Source organism: Dreissena polymorpha, chromosome 14 (assembly GCF_020536995.1).
Source record: "Dreissena polymorpha isolate Duluth1 chromosome 14, UMN_Dpol_1.0, whole genome shotgun sequence".
Lineage (NCBI taxonomy): Eukaryota > Metazoa > Mollusca > Bivalvia > Myida > Dreissenidae > Dreissena > Dreissena polymorpha.
The window spans coordinates 22,253,605-22,273,170 of record NC_068368.1 but is presented as its reverse complement, the minus strand read 5'-3'; the positions used below and the strand labels follow the sequence as shown (position 1 = coordinate 22,273,170).

At 35.6% G+C, this 19,566-nt stretch overlaps 1 long non-coding RNA gene and 1 pseudogene across 1 annotated transcript; both read left to right on the top strand.

Moving 5' to 3' along the window:
• Nucleotides 1-19,566, top strand: part of LOC127857222 (sodium bicarbonate cotransporter 3-like) — a 233,355-nt pseudogene that overhangs the window by 49,949 nt on the left and 163,840 nt on the right.
• Nucleotides 15,807-17,944, top strand: LOC127857859 (uncharacterized). The gene is made up of 3 exons (XR_008038658.1): nt 15,807-16,361; nt 16,919-17,029; nt 17,649-17,944. It is a non-coding gene; the product is annotated as an uncharacterized LOC127857859 (long non-coding RNA).

Here is a 19,566-nt window from a genome sequence, read left to right as displayed (position 1 = left end):
ACTTAGATTATGAATTTTGATATGAATATGTCTTCTTTAGAAAAATAAAAATAAAAAAGATATATCATGCTACTTCTAAGAAAATCCCATTTCTCAAAATGCAAGCACCCCGGAAAAAAATGTTTCGTCTGTGAGTAACTTCAACAAATGCACCCCAAACAATCATTTTTCAATGTACACGCCGGGTATGCGAATACTTCGTTTACGGATGGCACTTCACTTACAGAGAACAACAAACGCCACGCGCGAGAGGTGAGTTCTTCAGCTTTTTTGTATTTATGTTCTGTTTATTTGGTTTTTAGACACAGAACATTGTTTGGGTGATTAATGGTATAGCACTTTGTATTGCGAAGAAAGAAATTCTCGAAAAACGGTGAATTATTAAAAAAAAACGATAAAAAGTCCATCGATAATCAGCATGAATTGAATGATAGAGTACATATTTAAACAAAATAAACATACTTGGAAATAAATCAAGAACGTGCTTACAATTCGAAATAAAAGATCAATATATCCAGTAATGTTACAACATGTTACATTTTAGTTTACTAATGAATTTGAGAAAATTCTAATGTTTTAAGAGTCGCATGCACATTTTTCATCTGCACTTCGTTTACCGATCATCTAAAAAACAATGGCACTTCGTTTCCCGACATCTAGACACTTTTTTCCAGATATAACACACTCGTTTTTTGTGAATCAAAAATGCAGAATTCGCTGTGGAATACTGTTAAAGTAAGCAGGCAATAAATAAAAATGTATGTACTTAGTACGCAAATAAAAAACGAATTACCGAAGCATGTTCTTATCCCTTTGAAATATGATTATGATTTGGTATAAATGTGAAAGATAAATGTTAAACAAATTGGATATGTCTTTTGAGTAAAATCTATATGACCATATATTTTAAATTACGTTCTAAGCGGTTGATCTAAAGCATTTATCTTTATGTCCAAATGAAGGTACTAAGGCTATTTACTTATATATTAGATAGCATGTCATGAATAATCACTCTGCTTAAACTGCCTCTCAGAGATTAATATCAGCAGCGATGCAGGTTCGAAATTCTATTGGAACTTTTTGGCTCAATGCCAATAAACGAAAATAGCAATAAAAGAACGGGCGGGGTTGATATAATCACACAACAGTGGTGTAAAAATTATGCATATCCGTCTTTGTTTTTAATATAAACACAACACATGCTGCATATGAAGTTCTATCCAATATAGCACCCTAAACTTCGTTTGTGGGGGTATACTAAGTACTGACTCCATAATATGACATTTAAACATTTTATGTACACATTCCTTTTTTCCAGAATCAGTTGTTTTTACGATTTAATTTTAACCGTGATTCTTAAAACTCAACCAATACAGTGATTTAGGGTCAGGTGAATCGCACTTCGAGCAAACGTTAGCGTTGCGTAAAGGGAATTGCTTCCTATAAGCAGGGCTCAAAATTAAGGGAGTTTTACCATTCTCTTTTTCATTTTGTTGCTACGCATAAGTATCGTTTTGATGATGCGATTCAAATAAGCACAACCGACATAGGATTTTATGAAGAACAAATGTGTATTTGCCTCATTAAGACCCCTTCACTACCGTTATCTAGAGCCCTGCTATAAGTAAAATTAAACACGATTGTGTTGATCCGCATTATCCGTACACATTTATTTAATAATAAATATTATCTTATTTGAAAATTGCAATTATAATAAACATAGTATAAATTAATAGTAATGTGATTTTTGAAAAATATATTTTCAAAATGTTTCGTATGAATAGCCATAATATAAATAAATGCATTTAAGATAGAAGATAAAACTCAGTTATTAGAGTGCCCGCTTTGTTGAAAGTCTCCGTAATCTGAAGTGCCCTTTATCGGTAAACAAAGTGGCTGCAACTTTATGTATGCCACCTATTACAACATGCACTATCTTTGTTTATATTTCATTGAATGCTATCAACATTTCAGTATTTGAAGCACAGAGATTACTCTACATGCTGGAATAGCAAACAATTTCTTGCAATAATTCTAAGTAGTTTTATTTTGTTAAAATGTTTGCTGTTCATACAGTTTATGCTGTTTTCCGATCGAATTTTCTATTTTTTGGGCAAAACTGTACCATACTTCCGTGAAATTGTGTATTCCCAATACAAAAGGATACACCATTTATCAACTCGACCATGTGTCTTGTCTTAAAAACTAATCTTTAGGATATAACTTTAAATAAAACTTACCTCTAGCGCGTGGCGTTTGTTGTTCTCTGTTAGTGAAGTGCCATCCGTAAACGAAGTATTCGCATACCCGGCGTGATGTAGTTCCAAATCAAATTTACCAAAATTGTGCAGACACACACATACAGGATACAGGAAATAACCACAAATGGCATGGAAGCAATCATTACATCTCTTTTGAACTAAATGAGAAAAAGAACTCTCTAGAAATAGTTTCTACTTCACAGGCAGTGCTCCAGCTAGGCCTAAATGGAAGGGCACCGCGCCCTGCCCTTCCGAAGCCCCGCCTTGCCTGTCCGAGGCCCCACCCTGCCCTTTTCAAATCCTAGCTGGAGCAATGACTGAGGGATACAAAAGTATTAAGTGGAATGTAACCTTATGGGTTTACTAGATGCGTCTGATTGTCAAGAACATAACTTGCTAAAAAAACCTGCATAAATACGCATTTGTTACTATTGCCCGTTCTTTATTAATCTGTAACACCAAACCTGATGTGACCTTACCATTCAGCCTTGCTGTGATGTTTTGGATTAAGTTTTCTCTTGAGTCGTGTTCTGAGAAAACTGGGCATAATGCATGTGCGTTAAGTGTCGTCCCAGATTAGCCTGTGCAGTCCGCAAAATGGATTTTTGCTAATAAGAGACTTCATTTAAAAGAAATATGTCATTAAAGCGAAAATGTCGTCCCTGATAAGCCTGTGCGGACTGCACAGGCTAATCAGGTACGACACTTTACACACGTGCATTATGCCCAGTTTTCTCAGAACGCGACTCTCTTTATGATGGGAAGGTTCTGGTTCCAATCCCCGCTTTGGGTGTGTTCTTGAGATATTTTCAAAAGACATCAAACTCAAAGAATTGGTGTTTCCCAGGAAATGGACTAATTAAGCTGCGCACTGGTTAAATGCGTATGCATAAAGTGTTGTTCAAGACAAGCCTGTGCAGCCAGCATAGGTTAATAAGGGACAACACTGTTTGCATTGACTTGATTTTGGTCGAGAAGACACTTTCTATAAATCAAAAATAAATAAAAAGCTTAAAGTTTGAGGGATTTTTTTTTCTTTCAGGGTAGGGTGTAGCTGTCTGTAGCCATGGATACCGATGCTAACCAACCGGGGCTTCCCCTCCGAGACATGGGCTCCTTCGTTCACACGTCCACCATCAGCGATGCCGAAATAAAAGGTTTGTCAGCGGTTGAATTTTTTTAGCGCCAAATTTGCAGAAATCAAAGGTTTGCCAGGGTTCGACTTTTGTTTAGGCCAATTTTGCAATAATCAAGTATTGGGAGCGTTGTTTCAGGCCAATTTTGCAGATATCAAAGGTTTGCCAGGGTTTGAATTTTTTTAGGGCCAATTTTGCAGAAATCAAAGGTTTGCCAGGGTTCGACTTTTGTTCAAGCCAATTTTGCAATAATCCAAGTTTTGGGAGCGTTGTTTCAGGCCAATTTTGCAGATATCTAAGGTTTGCCAGGATTTGAACGCTTTTTAACAAACAATATTTGTATTTTAAGTTGTAGTGTAACCTTGGCTGCAAGGTAGAAAACAGGATTGTGTATTTAACTCTTTTCAACCCGTTTGTAGTCCTTTAGAAAATCAAATTATATTAAAGATCGTTCTTACTAGATTCCAGTTTTAAAGGCTTTGGGTTACCCTAATGTCCAACCCTATGTTACTGATGAGCAGCAAACAGCATAAGCCTGAACAGCCATCGGGTTACTCACAGGCTGCTCTGGTTTTATGCCAGTTGCATGTAGCCATTTCTATTTGTTTCTGAGCGGGAAAGGTTTAAGGGCCAATTTTGAGCAAGGATTTGCCCCTTGCTGTTTGTAAAAATGTTCTTTAAGGGCCAGTTTGGATCCAAATTTGAGCCTGTTACTCTACTTCAAATAAAAAGTGTGTGTATTACATACTTGTTACTTGAAATTTATTCACCTCAGAATGAACAGATGATAGCTATTGAAGAAGTGAAACTTCAAAGGCTGCAATGTTGGATGTCGTGAGAAAAGAATATCTACCAAACATCCTTCAGTGTTTTTTATGTCCCTCACTATAGTAGTGGGGGACATATTGTTTTTGCCCTGTCTGTTGGTTGGTTAGTCTGTTGGTTGGTTGGTTGGTTGGTTTGCGCCAACTTTAACATTTTGCAATAACTTTTGCTATATTGAAGATAGCAACATCATATTTGGCATGCATGTGTATCTCATGAAGCTGCACATTTTGAGTGGTGAAAAGTCAAGGTCAAGGTCATCCTTCAAGGTCAGAGGTCAAATATATGTGGCCAAAATCGCTCATTGTATGAATACTTTTGCAATATTGAAGATAGCAACTTGATATTCGGCATGCATGTGTAACTCATGGAGCTGCACATTTTGAGTGGTGAAAGGTCAAGGTCAAGGTCATCCTTCAAGGTCAGAGGTCAAATATATGTGGCCCAAATCGCTTATTTTAAAAATACTTTTGCAATATTGAAGATAGCAACTTGATATTTGGCATGCATGTGTATCTCATGGAGCTGCACATTTTGAGTGGTGAAAGGTCAAGGTCAAGGTCACCCATGAAGGTCAAATATATAGGTCAAAATTGCTCATGTAATGTCACTTCTGCAATATTGAAGCTAGCAATTTTATATTTGAAATGCGTGTGTATCTCAAGGAGCTGCACATTTTGAGTTGTGAAGGGTCAAGGTCAAGGTCATCCTTCAAGGTCAAACGTCATATAGGGGGACATTGTGTTTCAAAAACACATCTTGTTTTTCATTCAAAATCAGGTCCGGTAACCAGACCCATTCCCAATGGAAAAAAGTAAATATTTTTCCCAAATGGGTGCTTAAAATTCCCAATGGAACTTATTTTTTTAGATAAATATTTTGTTCATCTCCCATCCATATAAGATCAACCTTAGTAAATATAATACCGTGCACACTTGTATCCTCAATTTTGAAGTATTTGTTAGCAAAACAACAACAACACTAATTTCCCAATGTTAGTCAAAACGCCGCGAATTTTCCCAATCCAAAGTGACCCGGCCCCATTCCCAAAATGGTGAGAAAAAAAACACTGTCCTTTAATTCAAACCACATTTTAGAACCTGGGCTACCATTATTTAAATTGGAATATTCAAGACTTGCTTTAATTTTGAGTCAAACTTGGCAGAAACCTCTTCCTTCTACATTATTCCTCATATAGAAATTTTTGTAAATAACTCTTAATTAGCAGCCTGTATGTACTCAAACACTTGACATATTTTTGCTTGGTTATAAGTTCCATTCTGTATTCTAAAGTCTAAGAATCGGTTGGTAAACACTGGCCATTGTGCCGATATCTTTTAGACGTAATTATTAACCATAGATTTCTTCTTGTCAGTGGAGTGTTGACCTTTATCTGTTTATATCCTTCCAAGTAACTTTAAATGTTGATCTTTGGGACAAGCAGGACATAAAGAGGGTAAAAATGTATAGAAATTGGGTCAATGGATTATACAGCGAGACACTATTAGGTATATTGTCCTTGAATCTAAACTATAATTTGTATTATCAATATGTGAAAGCTGTAATTTGATACATTATAAAGACCATTTCAGTAAATATTGAATAAAACGCTCAAAAGAATATGAGCCTTGCATTGGAAAAGTTGGACTTGTGTGTAAACTGTTGTCTGAGAATATCCTGTGCAGTCTGCACAGGCTAAGACTGCACAGGCTAATCAGGGAAGACACATTCCGGTTTAGTGGAATTTTTCGTTGAAAGGAAGTCTCTTCTAAAAGAAAATACATTTTATGCGGAAAGTATTGTCCCTGATTAGCCTGTGGGGACTGCACTGACTAATCTGGGACGACACTTTACGCACATTCTTTAAGCCTAGTTTTCCAAAAAAAAGACTCCTATCTGAATGCTGTTATTTGATAAATGGAAAGGTCATCTCAGTGAATATTGAACAAAAAGCACTAAAGAATATCGAGTTTGGTGGAACTATTTGCTGCGATCAATAATCCTGCAACTGCTAAACCCATTAATGCCTAGTGGACTCTCCCATCCTTCTAAATTGGATCAATTTATTTCCAAAATTAGGGATGTCTAGTATTTTTATTTCTATATTTAGAATATTTCTTACATAAATTCCTTTAAGCAAACAGCGCAGACCCTGATGAGACATTGCATCATGTGGCGTTTCATCTGGGTCTACGCTGTTTGCCAGGGCCTTTTTTTCTAGATGCTATGCATAAATGGGTTAACCAATGTGTCCTGTTTTGGGTTTCAGCAGGTCCATTGTGGGAATCATTCGCCCCATTATGAATCCCATATTGGTTAATTATTTGCTCCCAAATCTGTTTAAAATCCCCTTTACCCAAATTTCTGCTCTTTATATTGAGACTGCATAATATCAAAACCTTATACCTTTAATTAGATGTACTGTACAATTTTAAGACATCATGTAGTGTTTTAATTGTTCTAATTTGGGGCCTCTAGGGGGACCCAAGCCCTGAACATGTATATATTTTGCCCAAATGGGATCCAACAATTCCCAATTAAAGGTTTAAAAAAATACAAATAAATCTCAACATTTATTTCATGTCCTATCATGCTCTATAAATTAAACCTTAGTAAATTTACTCACACAAGTTTTATAGTCAAATTTTAAGCATTTCTTAATGAAAAGACAGCAACACTTATTTCCCAATTTTAACCAAAACAATGTGATATTTTCCAATACAAAAAGGCCCAGTCCCATTCCCAAAATGATGAAAAAAACACTGCATCATGTCGTGTTTCAAAAGACAGCTTCTTGGTTAGGTTAAAGTTTTTTAAAACCAGGATCTCTTTAATACATACGTCCTAACCCTTATCCGTTTCTATTTACAAAATGAAGTACTCTCCAGTTTCCTTGCTTCACACTCAATACCCGGTTGTCACTGAACCTGTTGTAGATCGATAATTAGGTGTTTTAAACCTAGTTTTTTCAGTGTTGATTTAATTGAAAAAACACCAAGCAATAGCTCCTATTGTTATCAGGAGATGGTTTTTTGATCCTGTTTTCTACAAGTTTTTGTTTTGTTTATTAGAAGAACATTCATAAAAGTGGATATTGCAAGAGCGCATAGCAATTTAATTATGAGGTGATAAGTTTTGAAAATGCATGAACAAAGGGGAGTAACTCTTATTGATTGCATATCACTGAATTACTGAATCAGCTCCCTTGGGAAAAACTGGTTTTCATTTTCTCAAAAAGAATAATCCTTTTTATGCCCCCGGATCGAATGATCGGGGGTATATTGTTTTTGGCATGTCTGTCTGATTGTCTGTCTGTCATTCTGTCCCAAAACTTTAACTTTGGTCATAACTTTTGCAATATTGATGATAGCAACTTGATATTTGGCATGCATGTGTATTTCATGGAGCTGCACATTTTGAGTGGTGAAAGGATTAGGTCATCTTTCAAGGTCAAAGGTCAAATATATGGCTTCAAAGTGGCACAGTAGGGGGCATTGTGTTTCACAAACACAGCTCTTGTTTGGATATATTTTACTGTTTTAATGTTGATGATGTTGTACAAAATAGCATTTATGCTGTTTAGTTAACATATCAATTTCATTTAAGCTTAAAGAAAAAAATTGAAATGAAACTTTTGCACACTTTTAAAAAATGAAAATTGTAGACCTGAGCTTTTTTTTTAAAACAGTCATACAAATATCAATTTATCAGGCAAACTGATAAGCAAGCATGCTATGTATCTGAGCGCTGCTTTGGGAAAACGGGGCTTAATGCATGTACCTAAAGAGTTGTCCCAGATTAGCCTGTGCAGTCCCCACAGGCTAATCATGGTCGACACTTTCCGCTTTAATGCTATTTTTTCATTTAACCCTTTCAGTGCTGGAACCGAATTTTGAAGCCCTTTGCAAACAGTTTGGATCCAGATGAGACGCCACAGAACGTGGCGTCTCATCAGGATCCAAATTGTTTGCTATTCTGATAGTATTCTTTGTAAAACATTGAAGAAAATGCTAATTTTAGAAATTCGGCAGACACCATTTTAGCAGACGTCAAATTTCCCAGTATGCAAAGGGTTAAAGTCTCTTCTGAGCAAAAATCCAGAGTAGTTGGAAAGTGAGCAAAAATCCAGAGTAGTTGGAAAGTGAGCAAAAATCCAGAGTAGTTGGAAAGTGAGCAAAAATCCAGAGTAGTTGGAAAGTGAGCAAAAATCCAGAGTAGTTGGAAAGTGAGCAAAAATCCAGAGTAGTTGGAAAGTGAGCAAAAATCCAGAGTAGTTGGAAAGTGAGCAAAAATCCAGAGTAGTTGGAAAGTGAGCAAAAATCCAGAGTAGTTGGAAAGTGTTGTCCCTGATTTGCCTGTGGGTACTGCACAGGTGTATCTGAAACAACACGTTCAGCACATGGGTTCTGCACAGGTGTATCTGAAACAACACGTTCAGCACATGGGTACTGCACAGGTGTATCTGAAACAACACGTTGTGGGTACTGCACGGGTGTATCTGAAACAACACGTTGTGGGTACTGCACAGGTGTATCTGAAACAACACGTTGTGGGTACTGCACAGGTGTATCTGAAACAACACGTTGTGGGTACTGCACAGGTGTATCTGAAACAACACGTTGTGGGTACTGCACAGGTGTATCTGAAACAACACGTTGTGGGTACTGCACAGGTGTATCTGAAACAACACGTTGTGGGTACTGCACAGGTGTATCTGAAACAACATGTGGGTACTGCACAGGTGTATCTGAAACAACATGTGTGGGTACTGCACAGGTGTATCTGAAACAACATGTTCAGCACATGCATTAAACCCAGTTTTCTGTGATGGAGACTCAATTTGATCCGTATTCTTGATTTTATATGAGTTTGTAATATATTTTTGTTGACTTCCCCCTTAGGTACCATTAATATGCTGTAAAGTATGGCTGTTTTCCCAGAGTGTGGCTCAGTTGTATCATAAGTATACTACTGTCCTCTGTATTTGTAGATCACCGTTATCTTAAGTATACTACTGTCCTCTGTATTTGTATATCTTAAGTATACTACTGTCCTCTGTATTTGTATATCTTAAGTATACTACTGTCCTCTGTATTTGTATATCTTAAGTATACTACTGTCCTCTGTATTTGTACATCTTGAGTATACTACTGTCCTCTGTATTTGTATATCTTAAGTATACTTCTGTCCTCTGTATTTGTATATCTTAAGTATACTACTGTCCTCTGTATTTGTATATCTTAAGTATACTACTGTCCTCTGTATTTGTATATCTTAAGTATACTACTGTCCTCTGTATTTGTAGATCACCGGTATCTTAAGTATACTACTGTCCTCTGTATTTGTAGATCACCGGTCTGCAGACACAGTGTATGTGGGTCTCCACATGCCACGGATACACCATAGTAGGGGCCGCAGAAGGGGCCGAGGTAAACATAACCGGAGCAGCAAGTCATCGCAACCAGCAGTGGACAAAGCAATTACTGAAGGTAAAATGGATGATATGTTGCATGTGTTGTGTTTTGGAATACTTGAGAAGGTTAGGTTATGGCTTAAATTGTGTTAATTATATTTGGGATGGTACTGTCTTGATTGCTGATATTTATCCAAGTTTTGTAATTAATTTCATATTCAGATTTTTCATGCACTTTGGTTGTAGACAGTTGTAGACAGTTGTGTTAATTGGGAAGGTTAAAAAGCCGATAAGAAGTGCTAGTTGAAAAATAAATTGATCTTGGGGTTTGACTGTTCGTTGATGCCAATATGTGGGAACAGTTCTTGCTCTAATATCCATGATAATGATCAGCGTATGATTGACTTCAGCGTATGATTGAATTCATGTTTGAGCCTTGTTATTATTTATTTACATTTTTTATACTAACTGAAACTGACCTTATTTATACCAGCTGAAACTGAATAATTTACATCGGTTTTAAAGCAAAAAATGATTGATTTTGTTGCTAATCAGATGGAGTGATTAATTAACATTGTATATACCATACGATGATTAATTTACATTTTCTATGCAAGCAGAGAGTGATTTATTTAAATTGTTATGACCAGCAAATAGTAATTTACTTACATTGATTTTACAACATATAATTAACAGGGAATAGACCAACATTTAGTGATATAATTATTATGTTTGTTTATTCCAGGGGTAATGATTAATTAACAGTGTATAGACCAACATTAAGTGATATAATGATTATGTTTGTTTATTCCAGGGGGAGTGATAAATTAACAGTGTATAAACCAACATTTAGTGATTTATGTACAGTTAATATACAGTAGGTAGTAATTAATTTACATGGTTTATGAAAGCAAGGAGTGACCTGTTTATACCTGTAACGACTGATAAATTTACATTCTATATACCTGTAACAACTAATTAATTTATGTTGTATATACAATAAAGAAGTGTTTTTTTTTGCCGTGTATATGCAAGCAAGTAGTGATTGATTTGATCAATTACCTTGTATATACCGATTAATTTACGTTCTAGATATGCAAGCAAGTAGTGATTGATTTGATAAATTACCTTGTATATACCGATTAATTTACGTTCTAGATATGCAAGCAAGTAGTGATTGATTTGATCAATTACCTTGTATATACCGATTAATTTACGTTCTAGATATCAACATGCTGCGCAGTGTTTAAATCATATTCTATTTACCAGCAGATGGAAGAACATTAGGCCTAGAGAGAGGTCAAACTTACCATGGTATGCCCAAGTAACAACCTCTTCAGATTTAACTGTCTCTCAACTAACTACCCTGTCTTTCATTCCATTTTTAAATAGAAGTGCTTTTAGCAGAAATTATCTTTAATGCTTGAACAAAATTAATATAAACAGACAATTAATTTTTTATTATTTCTTTATGGTTTGAATATGCATTTTTTGAGTTTTGAAAATAAAAGTGTGAAGGGAATCTTGATTTCTTTGCATACAAAAATGTGTATGATCAATTTGACTTTTGCTCAGAATTGATGTACATGTATATTCAAAATAAATCAGTTCATCATTTGTTGCTGAAACATATGAGTTGACCAGGTTTGTAAATATTTTAAACTATTTAATTGATTGTAATCGTTGTAATCTACTATTTCTTTTTGCCAAATTCACTTAACCCTTTCAGTACTGGAACCGAATTTTGAAGTCTTTGCAAACAGTTTGGATCCAGATGAGATGCCAGAGAATGTGGCGTCTCATCAGGATCCAAACTGTTTGCTATTCTGATAGTATAATTTCTTTGAAAAAAAAATCAAAGAAAATACTAATTTTAGAAATTCAGCAGACAACATTTTAGCAGACGAGAAATTTCCCAGCATGCAAAGGGTTAATAGTATCTGTAATTGTTTCAGTGACAAGATTTAGCAGAGTTGTATAATTATCTTGTTGACATGTTTTCATATTGCCAGTGCTCCAGTTAGGCCTATCAGTGTTCTCCGGAAGCACCGGCGGCCGGCGATTTCGCCGGTTACTAACAATCTAGGCGCCGGCTACTTTTCCCAAAAGTATACAATCGAAACGCCACAAAAACGCCTGTGTTTATACGAATTTCGACGCGGTACTTTCGCTTTTGTGTTTAAACAAACTAGCTCGAAGTTAATATTCTAATGCGTATAATTTTCGCGCAGAGACAAGCACGGATAAACTATCGATAGTTCGTATCTTTACGTAACATTTTTTTACCACTTTATTGCACGCTCGTTTATGACGGAGATTTACGAACACAGAGGTATTTTTAGCTAACTACGGTAAGTTTACGGCTGGCTAATTTAACCTTCGACCGGTCATTTTCCAATTAACGCGCTGTATTTAAAGCGTTTGTTTGAAATAGTTGTTTAGAAGCAGACGTCACGATGCCTCCACCTTAAAAATGACTTACAAAGTGCCAAGTAGACACAAGTCAAAGAACCCTTGCCGATTTTTGTAGGCGTATTCAAGGATGAACAATCCATAAATAGACCCATTATATACGATCAAAACTTATTAGTTCACGTGAGAAATCATTTATAACTCAGCAGAAATCATTTATAACTCAGCACCTTGCATGTAACCGGTAGACTTTGTAGATGTTCTTCTGCATTTATTAACGGCTGCTACGTGAAGTTGCTTTGTTTGTACCAGTACAAAATCCGTCATATTTATAAAGATGTTTGTATGAGATACGTGTGTCGGACACGTTTGATATATAACATGTTTTTTTCAAATTAATACTGTGTATTAGCAATGGATAATTGTACACGCCTTTGTATAAAGAATAGTTATGTATTTGAATATAAGCGTGCACACCAAGCCCTTGACCTAGCGCATGACTCTTACTATAACTCTGATTCAGATTGTTGAAATAAAAAAAGTTGCAATTAAAATGCATTTTTTAAATTTTAGAGATTTCAAATAAATATTTCATTTTCTATGACAAATGCTTTGTTACTTTAATAAAAAAAAAACATACTAAAATGCTCCAGATCACCATTTCGCTCCTGTATTTCAATTGTTTACCCCATACCCCCCTGGACGGAGGAGATACCCCTCCCGAACCTACCTCGCTCGCCGCTTCGCGGCTTGTGAACATGGCGAGCCGTGTGCATTATCGCCGGCTGCTCTGTTACTATCGCTGGCTTCTCCGTTTTTTACGGAGAACACTGCCTATACGAAAGGGTGCAGAACCCTGCGGCCCCAAGGTTCCACCCTTCCCCTTCAGACCCCACCATGCCCCATTTTTAGCTCGGCTGTTTTCGGAGAAAAACAGGTATTGTCATAGCCAGCTCGTCGTGTCTTTCCGCCATCCGGCGTCTGCCGTGCTAAAACCTTAACATTGGCTCTAAAATCAAAGTGCTTCCACCTACAACTTTGAAACTTCATATGAAGATGCACCTTGATGAGTTCTACAAGCCACACCCATTTTGGTCAAAGGTCAAGGTCACTGTGACCTCTAAAAAAAAATATTTTTTTTTGACAAGCTTTCATTTATTCAAAACTGCACCGGCAGCCGAGCGTTGGCACCCGTTATGCGGTGCTCTTGTTTTATCTTATCACACTATTATACTGCAAATTGTATCTTCATTTTTATTCATTTATCTAAAATTTTACCGTGAAACAAGTTTTATTAATTAAATAAAGAATGAAAATAAATGTATCATGATATATAATATAAAGATATTAGACATGCTATATTGAAGATATGCCACAGGGATAATATGACCATGCAGGCTTATGTGCCTTGACAAAAAGCACCCTGCCCTTTTCAAAACCTAGCTGGAGCACTGATTGCTACGTAGCCTTAGTTTGATAGTGGTATGTATCCTCCACAGGTCCACACCGGTCCCACAGTGACATCCCGCTGTGTCGAAGCCTCAGTTTATATGGTAGCCTTTCTTTTCAGCATGAGATCTGGCCCAGTGTGTGATACCCATCCAAAAGTGGAGTCTTGCCTTGCAACCAAATTGTGTCTTCATGTCTAAAGTGTCTCACGATTTCAAATGATTAACATTTATATGAGTCTTGTTCTGGGAAAACGGGGTTTAATACATGTGCGTAAAGTTTTTAAACAAAAAATTCTACTAAGACAAAAAAGTCACTCCAGATTACACAGAAAACACAGGCTAATTTAGGACAGTACTTTACGCACATGCCTAAAGCCTGATTTTCCCAGGCTCATGTGTAAAGTGTCTCATGATTGTATGCTCCCTGTATGTCTACGTTTAGGGTTAGGGTACCGTATACCTGGAAGCCTGCCTATTGGTCTGTGTTTCACAATTATTGTATTTTAGACATTCAGTTTATAAAAGGATAGAACAGTCTGTCACGCTTACTGTATTTAAGGAATTCAGTTTTACTTCATTAATCAAAAGCAGAAAATGAAAGTTGAGTGCAGTCTGTATGGAGATTTGCTCTTTATTTTAATGTTTGCTGAGTTATTTCCATTTGTTCAGTTTTTAGCTCCATGTTTTCGGAGAAAACATGAGGTATTGTCATAGCCAGCTCGTGGTGTCGTCCGTCGTCCGCGTCGTGCTAAAACCTTTACATTTGCTCTAAAATCAAAGTGCTTCCACCTACAACTTTGAAACTTCATATGTAGATGCACCTTGATGACTATTACACACTTCACCCATTTTGGGGTCACTAGGTTAAAGGTCAAGGTCACTGTGACCTCTTAAAAAAATTAAAATATTCTGACAAGCTTTCATTTATTTATTCAAAACTGCACCTGTAGCCGAGCGTGGCACCCGTTGTGCAAATTATCAAATTAGTCTGTTTCATTTAGTGACTAACCAGCCCGGGTGTACATTGTCCAGGGTAATCATGGAACTTAGGCTGGAAATCCATGGTATAACATGGAATTCCATGGTAATCCCTGGAATTTGAAACAGTTTCCAGGGTTTTCCAGGGTTTTGTTCTAGAAATGTCCATGAAACGTGGACTTTTTTTCCAAGCATTTTCCAGCCTTGGATGGAAAAGCATGGAAAAGGAATGGCAAACGCTGGATTTAGGCTGGATAACCCTGGAAAATATTTCCAGATAGCATGGAAAGTGGAACATAGAATTTTTTAAGCATGGAAAAGACTCTAACATTTTCAGCTAACCCTGGAAAAAACTTAGACTTTATAAGAGGAGAAAATAACTTATAAAAATGCAACACATTTTATTCAAAGTAAATCAGAGTTCAACAATTTACACAACATATGAATAAAACATAAAACAATGTGCATAGTTTGGGCAGAAATAGTAGTAGTTATAGTAGTAGTAGTAGTAGTAGTAGTAGAAGTAGTAATGCTGGTGCTGGCAGTAGAATATGTTGTAGGAGTAGAAGTAAAAGTGGTTGTTGTATAAGTTGTACAAGCAGTTAAACTACTGATAATTATACTATTGGTGCAAATTTAAGTGACAGTAGCAGTTACTATTGTGTTGTTGTTTTAGCATTTACAGGAATAGTAGCAGTAATGGTAGCAATAGTAGTATCAATAATAATAACAATACTAGTAGCAGCAGTAGTAGTAGTAGTTAAGGAAGTAGCATTAGCAGCAGCAGCAGTAGTAGTAGTAGAAGTAGCAGCAGCAGCAGTAGTAGCAGTAGCAGCATCAGTAGTAGTAGCAGTAGTAGTAGCAGTAGTAGTTGAAGTACTAGTAGTAGTAGTAGTAGTAGTAGTAGTAGTAGTAGTAGTAGTAGTAGTAGTAGTAGAAGTAGAAGTAGCAGCAGTAGTAGTGGTAGAAGTAGTAGTAGTAGTAACAGCAGCAGCAGCAGTAGTAGTAGAAGTCGCTGCAGCAGGAGTTGTAATAGTAGCAGCAGCAGCAGTAGCAGTAGTAGTAGTAGCAGCAGCAGGAGTAGTAGCAGCAGCAGCAGTAGCAGTAGTAGTAGTAGTTGAAGCAGTAGTAGTAGTTGAAGTAGTAGTAGTAGTAGTAGTAGTAGTAGCAGTAGTAGCAGCAGTAGTAGTAGTAGTAGTAGTAGTAGTAGTAATAGTAGTAGATGTAGTAGTAGTAGTAGTAGTAGTAGTAGAAGAAGAAGTAGTAGTAGTAGTAGTAGTAGCAGTAGTAGTAGTAGTAGTAGTAGTAGCAGTAGTAGTAGTAGTAGTAGTAGTAGTAGGTAGTTGTTGTTGTTGTTGTGGCTGTTGTAATAGTAGTAGTAGTTTTGCAGAAGTAGTAGTAGTAGTAGTAGTACTAGTAGTAGAAGTAATAGTAGTAACTTTCAAAGCAATGTCTACAAGTTTAAATTCCTTAACCCTGTTCAAGGTGTATACACACTCAATATTTAACTACAGTCCAGGTTTGCAATTAACAAACTATCTGAGGTGCCTGTGTGTGAGTCAGATGTGTCTGCGGCTAATCTATTGGTTATAAAATATCACAGCCTTTTCTGATTGGCTGAGTTCAAATACAGAAAGTTTACCTGTTAGATTGAAATTCTGGAGAAGGCGTATTGAAGAAAAAATGCAGGTTAAACTTGTTGTTAAAATGAAGTTAATGTAATTTCACAAACAGTAGAGTTTAACTTAATGAGTTTTTCCATTAACAAGAATTTCTTAAAATAATAATGTATGGATATCATTTGGAAAGTGACATGAAATGTTGTTAAAAAGTGATGCATACAAGTGTTTCAGAAGTCTGTCTAGGAATAGAACAACAACTGAAGGTTTGTGCTTTTCATTATTTCTAAATATTCCTTTAAATTTATTCTTCTTATGTCATCATTGTAGACCTTTTTTATGTGACATTTTAGGTAAAAGTATGGCAAATATAGAAGTTTAAAAGCAGCTGTCACACACATTTTCACAAAGTGCAGTTTGCAGCTTGATAAAGGAAGTCCTATGTGGAGATATTAATAAGCTTGAATGTAGTATCGGAAGTTTATAATGCATGGCTAGGGAACTGAGGCTAAGGGAGTTATGTGCTGTGCATGATGAGAACTCAATGCTCATTAATGCTGTTAATGTTTATAAATAAATTAATTAAACCAATAGCATTGTTTTTTAGGTTTCACTGTACATTTTCATACCAATAGAATTACACATCATTCTAATTATAGCAATAATAAATTTGTACTAATCATACCTACAAATTTTGTTATGCTATGCTTTGTGATGTATTAACTTCATTGTAAGTTATTATTTAAAGACAATTTTACTAAATATTTAAAACAATACTTGAATTATTTTCTATATACATTTTCATTATGTGCTTTAACTGTAGCTGACCAGTTGATGGAAGATACTGCAGAGTTTGGCAGGGAAATAACCCAAGACAGCAAAGCGGCTCTTTTGGCGCATTTACCAAGAGGACTAACATGGCCACAAATTCATGGTAAATATTTTTATGCCCCGGGCTCATATAAGTAATTTAGTGTTAACCACCTGAAAGTATTTTGTCTTTTTGGTATCCAATATTTTGGTCTAGTTTCAATTACAGGTTATTTTTATATGAATTAGCAAATTAGCATATCTTTCATATAGCAATATCTGAATATAAAATTCCTATATATGTTTGAGTTTCCAGATACATGCTAGTGTACCCCGTTTTGGGGCATTTAAGAAAACAACAATATAAATTTCAAAATAAAAGAGAGTCATATAAAAATATAAGTTAAATCAACAATTTATTCACTTGAAAGTCTCAGTTTTCCTATGTGGTTGCCTGTTTGCAAGTAGATTAAAGCCCGCTTGCAAACTTTAAGAGAATAAATTTCAGTAAATGGAAAAGAAATAATTGCTAACTACTTAGGATCGTAAATGTTCGCTCAAATACAAAAAAGCCAGATGTACCGAATTGAGCAGTGATATGAAATATCTAAAATAGATTAAAATATGAATGAGCATTGAAGTATAGATATTCAATCACATGATTGCTGCACATTTACTTTTACAGATGAATGTAAAAAACTTATGACTTTCTTGTAATATTGTTTGCTTTGTTTTTCTTTCAGAGATCATGCAGGAGCCGTACAGTATAACAGCAGTACAAGTTCTATAAAAGATCCACGACCTACTGAAGCCCAGCTAATTAACAAAAAAGTTTTTAAAAACTGTAATTTTATCCCACCTGGGTACTTATAATTTACTAAGCTGCCTTCACAAGTTTTAGACTTGCAATTATATTTTAAACTGTCACTTGGAAAGTAATACATGTACATGCATTCATGTTCTGAATTTCTTTGAACAATAAAATTATATAAAAGTATTTTAATGAAATTGAGCACCTAAATTGCATTAAAGTGAAAGTAGCTGAGAAAATAGTATTCTTAATTGTTCTCATGGGCAGCTACATATATTGTGACAAACATGAAGTAGCTAAAATAACTTAAATTTTTCATTTTGTTTCTTGTATATCGTTTGTACAGGGTTCGTGAATTGTTACTGTATATTACTTGACTTGCTTGTATTTTGTTACTTTGAATACATGTTGTTAAGGTTGCATTATACTTTTTAACTTTTAAAGTAGCGCCTAGCTGTTCTGTTATGTAAGGGCCTGATTTATGATAATGGACCTAGAGGCTTTGTAAGCATGTATTAAACAACACTTGTTTGATCTGAATAATTTGTTAAATAAATGTAACACAATTTGTAATCTGATGTTATATTTTGATGAATTGTGAACAAAATAATACATCGAAGAAACTAAGGCATTATGTTAATTTTTTGTTTTGTTTTAATTTAACCTTAAATTATGATTTATTTAAGCTGTGAGTATTGTATTCATTTAATACATGAATATTGTTTTTAGACCAGAAATTTCTTTTTCTATTCAGTGACCATGGTAAACGCTGGACAATTTTCCATGTATACCAGGCATCCATGGAATATTAAACAAAGAAAAAACCTGGAACATTTTCCAGGGTTTTCCAGCCAGCATGGAAAAAATACCGTCCGAATACTCCATGTAATCTGGAAAACCCTGGAAAAAAATCCATGGTTTTCCATGGTTTTCCAGATTACATGGAGTATTCGGACGGTATTTATTCCATGCTGGCTGGAAAACCCTGGAAATTGTTCCATGGTAATTATTCCAGGAAGCCTGGAAAACCATGGAAACTATTCCAGGCTATTTCCACATACCATGGACAATTTTCCACACTTTTTTTTTAAATATTGACGCTGGAAAAGGCTGGAAACTTAGTCCGAATACTCCAGCCTCATATTTTCCATGGATTTCCATGGAAAACCCTGGACAAAGTACACCCGGGAATGTATATTTAACTGCAACACTGTCTTATTCGAGATTTCTGAGTCTTTTTATTTCATTTTTTGATAGCCCGATTATTTATCTGATAAGGTTTCAAATCAGTATGCAATTTAACATCATTAATTTAAGTTTTTATTAAGGAGTTTATAACTGCAGTGAATTTTTTTGTGTTATGCATGTTTGTGAGTGTCTTGTCAACAGAAATATTTATTGAGTGAGAATTGATGCAAGGATGCAAAATCATCACATTTTAAAGAATGGTGTAAGAAAAAGAAATTGAAAAATGTCTAATGTTTTGTTTTTGAGTTCTAACAGCATCTGGGTGTTTGATATCTTTCAACGTTGCAATTTTATCCTTATTCTATATTTGAGCTTTGCTCTGGAAAAACAGGACTTTATGCATGTGTGTAAGGTGTGTCTATTGATTAGCCTGTGCAGTCTGCACTGGTTAATCAGGGACAACACTTTCTGCCACACTTCCTTTAAACGAAAAATATAAAAGCAGACAGTGTTGTCCTTGATAAACCTGCGCATAAAGCCTGCTTGTCCCAAAGTAAGGCTTTATTATAAGAATGTACCCCTGAGCTTACCAAGTATATGAGTCGTGTTCTGAGAAAACTGGGCTTAATGCAGCCATGTGCGTAAAGTATCGTCCCAGATTA